This window comes from Centropristis striata, chromosome 23 (genome assembly GCF_030273125.1).
Source record: "Centropristis striata isolate RG_2023a ecotype Rhode Island chromosome 23, C.striata_1.0, whole genome shotgun sequence".
NCBI lineage: Eukaryota > Metazoa > Chordata > Actinopteri > Perciformes > Serranidae > Centropristis > Centropristis striata.
Window position 1 is genome coordinate 25,144,561 of NC_081539.1, and position 8,525 is coordinate 25,153,085.

Sequence of the window (8,525 nt, forward strand, 5' to 3'; positions counted from 1 at the left end):
TTTAGCAGAAACATTATATGCTTTACATTGTCATTTAATTTTTCAGACTATTTTGCGATTGTGAAAATCGCGCTCTAACATGGCACTGAGCACATCTTGACCTTGTTTATGCCTATATACAAAATCTGTTCTCTGTCAGACATGAAATTAATGGGTGGGTCTGAGGTGTAATCTCCACTGGGGATTGGGGGGGAGGGGGAGGGGGGTACACAATTTTTTTTTAGCTCTTGTACAGCCTGGTGGGAGGCTCTGCAGACACAATGCAGGAAGAAAAAAAACTCTTTTTATGGTTTTGAAACAAAAACAACAAAATAAAATTGCACACAGTGACGCTGGATTACATGCATGCAGGCTTGGACTGAATCTAGCAATTTGGGCATATGTCAGATGTCAGGCAAGGCCACCACCGGCAATGTGGGGAGCAAAGAAATGTGAGAAGAAAAAAAATGACCTGCTGGCAGTGGTAGTTAGAGTTAGGGTTAGGGGTTACATGGTCCCAAATTGTCAATAGGCTACCTATAGACCAATTGACTGTGCTGTTGGATGTCAGAACTAGCCTGGTTATACCCATGCTGCCTTGCACTCTTGATTTCCTTTCAAACTGCAAGGCGGCATGGTGTCCATGGCCGATTCTTAGCCCTGCTTTTGGTATCCAATCACAGAACGGGGAGGGACGGCAAGACGATGATGCGTACTATTGGACAAACAGAAGCTTGTAGTTTGCTAACGGATCCAACATGGCTGCAGCAGACGCCAAGCTCTCTTTGGATCTAGCTGTAGACAGTGTTATAGATAGTTTAGAGCCAAAGCTTATTTTAAAAGAAGAACAACGTTTGGCTTTACACTCTTATCACCACCAAAAAGGATGTTTTAGCCTTGCTTCCAACAGGATTTGGCAAAAGCCTAATCTACCAACTAGCCCCGCTAAGCTAATATGATTGGCTAAGAGCTACGTACAGACGCTTATGATAGACATTTGTAGCACCCAATAAATGGCTCTGGACGATCGTAAACCACACCTCCTCTACAGAAAAATGAATAGGTGGTCTCCAGACTATATCTCATTTGTGATATAGTCTGGCGTTAGCCAGGCTATGTCAGAACACAAATAGAAAAGAAAAAAAAATGGCCTTCATTTTTATCGATTACTTCCTCAAAGACTCTCTTTGAAGCTGGACGAAGACATTTATTGTTGCAAGCCATTTAACGGGCGGACCGCTGAAATCATTCAAAATTCTCATATTACATAGTGCTCATTTCATACATACAGCTCAACTTTTAAAAGCAGCACGGCTGCAATCTGTGATGATTACTGACCGATGATGACTGACCTGAATGTTGTCACCTTCCTCCTCGCATTCAAGTGAATCTGTATGTGTAAGGTCAGAGGCCAAGCCAAGACAGAAAGAGCAAAGTTGAATACCATACAAATTAAATGGTTAATAAGGACTGAAAAGGTGGAAAAATGCTGGTTGTGCTGCAAAATCTTTTAATATAACTTACTGCCATGGGCCTAATTTTGTTCCATCCATTCATTCATAATTTGTGAATGCCCTTATGCATTTGAAAGCAATTTTAATCCTGCACAGAAATGGCCGACTCTGCCAATAACTATGCAAAGTGTTATACAGAGATATAATTACAGAATGTAAATACATTGAAAGGCTATTGCAGAAAAAGTGGTTTTTAAAATCTGATTTCATGAAATTATTATGAGTTATAATTAGAGAATCATAACTCACTGTATGTACATGTTTGTGTGTATTAGAGATGTAAATACAGCTTCATCCCATCAAACATAGTTAGTCTTATGAAAAGCATGACAACCGTTTTCATTACAACATTTTATCTTCATTCTGAATATTTACGTATGTATAAATGCATATCCAGTTTTGAAGAACTCCAGACTTCTTTGTGTCCCTACATTTCTGACACCACACCTACAGTACAAACATGGCAGTGTCAAATGTGTAAAAATAACAAATGGGTGTAAAATATGTAACATGCAATAATGCAGGATTTATGGAGCATATCTAAGGAGATGAAGAACTAAAAATACACTAAGAAAAACAAAATGAGTAGGACACACAAGGGGATAAAAACAGTCCAAAAGTAATTTTTTGTCAAGTATCTTTGGAAAATGGAAAGACTCAAATTCCCTAAAATGTAATACATATTACTCTGAATTCTCTAGTTGATTTATGATTTATGAGCTGTTTAAAGAACTATAAAGGTCATTGTTCACTCAGCCCACTTTCCATTCATAAAAGAGTGAAGACGTGAAAATAATTGCAGGTTGGGAGTTGAGAAAGGCATCATCAGAGAGTCCGGGACAGGGTGTGGAAGTTTGATGATGTGGAGGCTTCCAGTGAAAAACACACACTCCAGCCACCACCATCAGTGAGTATTGAACTGGGAGTGGTGGCGGCACATTGGATGGAAGGGAGGGATGCTGTAGGACTTATTACAGTGTAGCGCTCAGCGAGAAGAGTCTGATGACAAGGCTGCTGAGACGTTTAGAGGAGGGTTTGTGCTTCGGGACCGAACCAGATTTAACCAGAGCGTCTGTGAAGCTTCAGCCAAACCTCTCATCACCACACCACACTCTGCAAGGCTGCACTTTAGCTCTGTGTGTGTATGTGAGTGTGCTGCAGAGCATGCACAGTATGTGTTTAAGCTCAGAACAGACTAGTATGAACTTGTGTGTGCATATATATCTATATATATAAATGCATACTATGAGTTTGTAGGTGGGTGTCTCTGTTTGCGTGTGTGTGTGTGTGTGTGTGTGTGTGTGTGTGTGTGTGTGTGTGTGTGTGTGTGTGTGTCAGCCAGGCACCAGAGGAAAACAATGGATTTTCCCTGAAGGAGGTAAAACAACAGTGGATTTATATTTCCCCACTCCCTCCCCTCTCCCTTCACCGCCCACAACATATTACTTTCATTGGACTGGAACCTTCTCTCACCGTGAAAAGACTCTGGCAAAACCCTCACGTCTCCCTTGTGCAGAATGTAGCGAAACTTGGACGCCTCCCTCAGCATTAATGCCGCCACACACATTGCCGGGGGGAGCCGACCCCTTGCTGAGCTCCCCACTTTCCCCGCTGATGTTAAAGAACTGATGACTAAACAGCAGTAAGCCTTCTTATTGTATTAACTACCTGCGGCTGTTGTTGTTTCCATAATTTGGCTGACATTTATTTGTGTGAAAGCAACTTTATGGGCTTACACAAGGCCAAGCGTTAAAGCTGTGATGAGGAAAAAATGGCATAAATCAGTTTGTCATATATGTGCTGGCAACCACAGGGTTTCACAAAGTATTAAAGTCAGTATTAAATCTGAAGTTAACAACCCCGTGAACATGTAAATGTCTGCAAAACACCTACATGACTTCATGTCAGAGGTCCCCATGGTAATGAAACTCAATCATGGAGACACAAGTTTCACAATCTAGGGGTGCAAATTTGAAAAAAAAATCAAGTCTGAGCAAATTTGCATTAACAAGAAATTCTTTTGAATTCATTTAATAATCCAAGCCACAGAGCCTATCCTAAAATATGTTGTAGAATTGATAGATAGTTTATTCATGGTGCCTCCGCTACCTTATTTGAGTGACAAGCTAACATTACCATGACGAAGCTAACGTTAGCTTGTCCAGTAACGCAGGGAGTTGAATCCATCTAATTCACCAAACTGGTGACAACCCCAACTTGTCACATACAGGCGCTTGATCACGACCCCTTGCCGCCCCTTTTTGGTGCACTTGGTAGCCCACCACATCATGGAGGCAACATTACTTAGTAGGGGTGTGAAAAGATCTCGTGCCACGAGATCTCGCGAGATTAAACTCGACGATATTTCTCATCGCAATAAAAATCTGTCTCAGAAGATTTGTGAGCTATCCAAACTTCTATTTGTGACCTGTGGGGGCAGTAAAAGTTAAAGAAGAAGAGGAGGAGAAGGAGGGGAAGCAGCAAGCAGCCAGAATGAAGTTGCAGGGGCCGGCAGCTTGTTAAGAAGAGAGAACGAGTCGAAGCTGCAAAGTCCTCCTGCATCAGTCTCTCCTCATGCGTACATCATGCATGTAAAGAGTGATAATAAAACATTTCAAAATGCATATGCATATCCAGTCATATATTGTGTCATTGTAGTTTTCTTAAAATCTCGTCTTGTCTCATTCTCGTGAACCCAATATCGTGTCTCGTCTCGTCTCGTGAACTGAGTGTATCGCCACACCCCTATTACTTAGTGGTTAGGTTTTGGAAAGGATCATTGAAATAAGAAGGCCACATTTGCTTCGTGACAAGTTACAATTGTCACTAACAGTTGGTAAACACAATTTAAACTTGGCCCTTCCTCCCTGGCTCAATGAAAGCGAAAACAAATGTAATATTTGATTTGGATCGAGCTTTGTCCACTTTGTGTTCACCTTGCTGTATTTGTGTTCAGTGTAAGCCATTTTTGTAGCCTTGTGTTCAAAGGGTGATGCCCACAAACACCCTGAACAAAAAATTTAAATAATAAAAAAAAGAAAATAATTATAATTATAGTAGTCAATGCAAATCAGTCAACATTGATGTTTGGTCTCCTAGGTTAAAAGTAATTTGTTTGTTTGTTTACCCTGTACCCCCTATGTGGACTTTCTCGCTCTTTATACTACTATCACCTGACTTGTTGACATCTGCTCTGAGTTTATAGTAATAAAGCAAGCAATATTGATGTGGATGGGGTTACATTGGATTTGCCTTGTGTGCTGGTATCACACACTGAGGGCCTTGACATAGTGACAGTATTTGATGACTTGGGAATGCCAACGGTTTGGGATAAATATTAAATTTTTTCTCACGTTTGAAGGGCAGTTTGAATTTCAAATAAATCCAGCCGTTGAATCTACCCAAATGGTACTGCCAAATTTGAAACCCAAAACCTGCACAATATGATATTTCTGTTTACGTGCTTAAGAAATGTTGCAATAACTGCCTGATCTGTCTCTTCTTCAGACTCACAGGTGCAGTTTTACAGAAGTTTGCTGCTTTGCACGAGAGACTGAAATTTCATTTCCCTGAGCCTGAACTAGCAAACATTACACACATCCTACTGTCTGATATAAGGTGATACAAGCAGATATAAAAATGACTCCCCTAAGGACCGAATGAGCTCATCACTGGGCAGAACACCCTGTGTTAGTGATTGCAAATGAGAGGCGAAGAGTCCGGTCAGACAGCATGCATTAAGTAGCTGTTGGCCTGGTGAGGAAAAGCCCCTGGCAGCCAGGCTGTCTGGGGTTGAAGTTTCATTATCATCTGCTATCAAGTGTCTTCCATTGAGCCTGATGAATCACAGGATTACAGGGGAAACAGTCCATTGTTGTCTGAAGGCGTCAGTGCCTCTGATCCATGTCTCTCCCCCCGCCCACCTCTGCTCCCCTTTGCCCGCCCTGGTCATAAACCCAGGCAGTGCCCCCCTCTCGCTCTCCTCTATTACTATGTCCGTGTCTCTGTCTTTCTACCTCTCTCTGTCTTCTTCCCTACCTCTGGTTCTTCTGTCTCTCTCATGATGTCTGCCTTCTCCTGGACAGAACAAACCTTCCTGATGGATCGTGAGCTGCAGCGCCACATTGACACACACTGGACTGCCCTGTGTGCCCTTTGCCAGGCTTTAATTAAAGGCATAAATCAGCAGAATTTATCAATCAAGATGAAAAATGCCTGGATATCTGCAGGACTTGGCTTTGTTACTGCACACATGCACGCTGTTCTCATTCAATGTTTGTACTAATAACTATGAAAGCTAATGCACTATAATTTGTATATAACCCACATAATTATGAGCTGTGAGGCAGGATGTGCAGAGTTGCTTCTAAGGAAGAAATCAGGTGATGTAGTATAAAGAGCAACAAAGTCTGCAGAGTTTGCAGTTCATGTTTCTTGTTAGGTAACTTGCATACATAACTAATATTAAGTTACATAGTAAATGCTATTTCAACCCAAAGTATCTTTGAAATCTAATCTAATAGTTTTGATATATAAACAGATTTTACACTGCAGGGGCTTGCATAAGTGCAGTGATCGTTTGGATCACTCGACAGTCGGAAGATAACGCATGAAACGTTTTTTTACGAAATGTTGTATGAGGATAGGCTGACATGTTATCAGTTATTAACATATATTATGACGAAATATGTTCATCAAATAACTTTTTTTCATGGCTTTATACTACTATCACCTGACCTGTGGAATACTTGCTCTGAGTTTCTAATATTCTAATGGATGGGGTTACATTGAATTTTTTAAGAGATCCTTATCTGCTGGTATCAGATGCTGAGGGCCCTGACAAAAGCCATCTTTCCACTAGGGGAAAAAGTTGCCACCGGGAAAGTCTCAGGCCACACCTTCTCAAAAGTTCACTCACTCTGCCCCCGCACATACACACTGTACTGCTACAGAGCTAACTGTTAGCCTATTAGCAATTTGCAGACTGGACGCTAAGGGGTGAACATCCCCTCCGGCTCTGTGACTGCAGCTGAGAGAGACTGCTGCAAGAGGACTGTGCCGCTTCGACTCGGTCTTACTCTTCTTAATGAGCCGCGGCTCTCCAATTACACCAGACAAATTTGTCTCCAGTCGCTTTCTTGAAAAATAGTTTCTAAGGGGTTCTGAAAAATCGCTAAATATAGCAAAAAAGTCGCTAAGTTGACAACACTGCTTCCCCGGCTTTTACAAATGGCGTGTGTTGTCATGTAGAGTACTACGTCACATCCTGCTTAGCGATCTATCCAATCAGTAACCAGGCTGTTTTCAGGGGGGAAAAAAGACCCTGCTCTTCCACAGGGACAAAAAAAGTCCTGACAAAAGTCAGCTCCGGACTGCTCATATTCAAATTAGGGACGTTTCGGCGAGTGAGACCCGCCTCATTTCAGGTATTGGCTGGTAGTGGAAACAGCCCTATAGTGACGGTATTTGATGACTTGGTGAAACCTCTCTTAATTTTCTTCACCTTCCACCTTTTCTTCCCCTGTCTCTGTCACCTTGTCTTTCTCTCAAACACACACACACACACACACACACACACACACACATACATAAACACTGCTGTAGCTCAGTCCATCTCTGTCCTTGTCCCAGTCCTCAGTCCTGATAACTGTGCTTGTACAGTGCATAAAGTTTTTTGGTTTGCGGGTCAGACAGGGTTTTGGTGGTTGATTTAATGCTCTTAAAACATGTTGGGTGGGTTGCGACTGACCTGCGGATGACTCGGAGGAACTGAAAAGCTCCATTCTTAATCACTCACCCTTTGTTTCTCATAATATAATGACAAGATAAAGTTTACTGTGAAAGACAAAACTACTGTTTTAGGCTCAACTACATTAACTGGAATATTTAATATAACCTGACAACTAAAAGGACATCCATTGATCTTTGTTTGAACTTGTGTAACTTGATAAAAGTTCATGTAGGCAATAAATCTAAGTATAATAGTCACTCTTGTCTTAGTTCCATTTTGGTGCCAACAAACCCGTTTAACAAATATCTGGGATCTGATTTTCCCATCTGAAAGCTGCTGAAACAATCTAAGGAAGATGTGAATCCGTCTTACGTTCTGTATACACATCTAAACTCTCTGCCTGCCTGGAAGGGTGTGTGTAAGAGCCCGAGCATAAAGCACAGGCTTGTCAAAGGAGACCGGTAAATGGAGGTGCTCTGTTTCATGAACTGTGACTGAACTTGTTCGAAATGGGTAGAAATGTTAGACAAATATGGTGTCTGAAAACCTCAGAAACGTCGTTCTTCCGCTCCTGCCTCAACCGTCCCCCCCAGCCCCTCCTCCGCCCACAGCCCCTTCATCCCCTTCATCCCCTGCCAGTCCACGGCCTGACATTTTCCAAGGCTGCCAGGACAGGGGCCTGCATGTACGAGAAAGAGAGAGAGAGACATAGAAATAGAGAGAAAGAGGGGCCCCTTAAACTAGATTTACAGTATGTTGGAGTTTTTTTCTCTCTCCCTGAACTTTTCCACATTGCATGGTTCAGAAAGGTCATCAGTGGGAGCCTCACTTTTCCCGTCTTCGTCTTTTTTGGTAATCCACAAGCCTCTTTCTCCTTTTTTTTGGTCAGTTCAGCTATATAAGTCCTTCAGTTTTAGAATGAGTAGAATGAGAATGAAAGAAACATATTAATAAGCTGCAGGGTAGATAGAACACTGCAAAAACCAACTGACAAAAATGAGAAATAAATAACTAGAATTAAGCAAATACATGCTTGAAACAAGTAAAATTTGTTTTACAAATTTTTCTTTGTAAGTATATTTTAAGTAAGTAAAAACTATCTAGGCAGTGGAAAAACAATGATGTCTTAAAATAAGTCCAAAAATACTTATCTCAAGCAATTGTGGCTTGAAAAGCCAGACTGTAGTAACACTAAAATAAGCCAGCAATACAATTCTCTCATTTCAGTATCAGTGGGTAGTTACTGGTGGTAGAAAATGCTTTTGTAATAGCATTTAAACTACATGCAACTAAAACTCTCA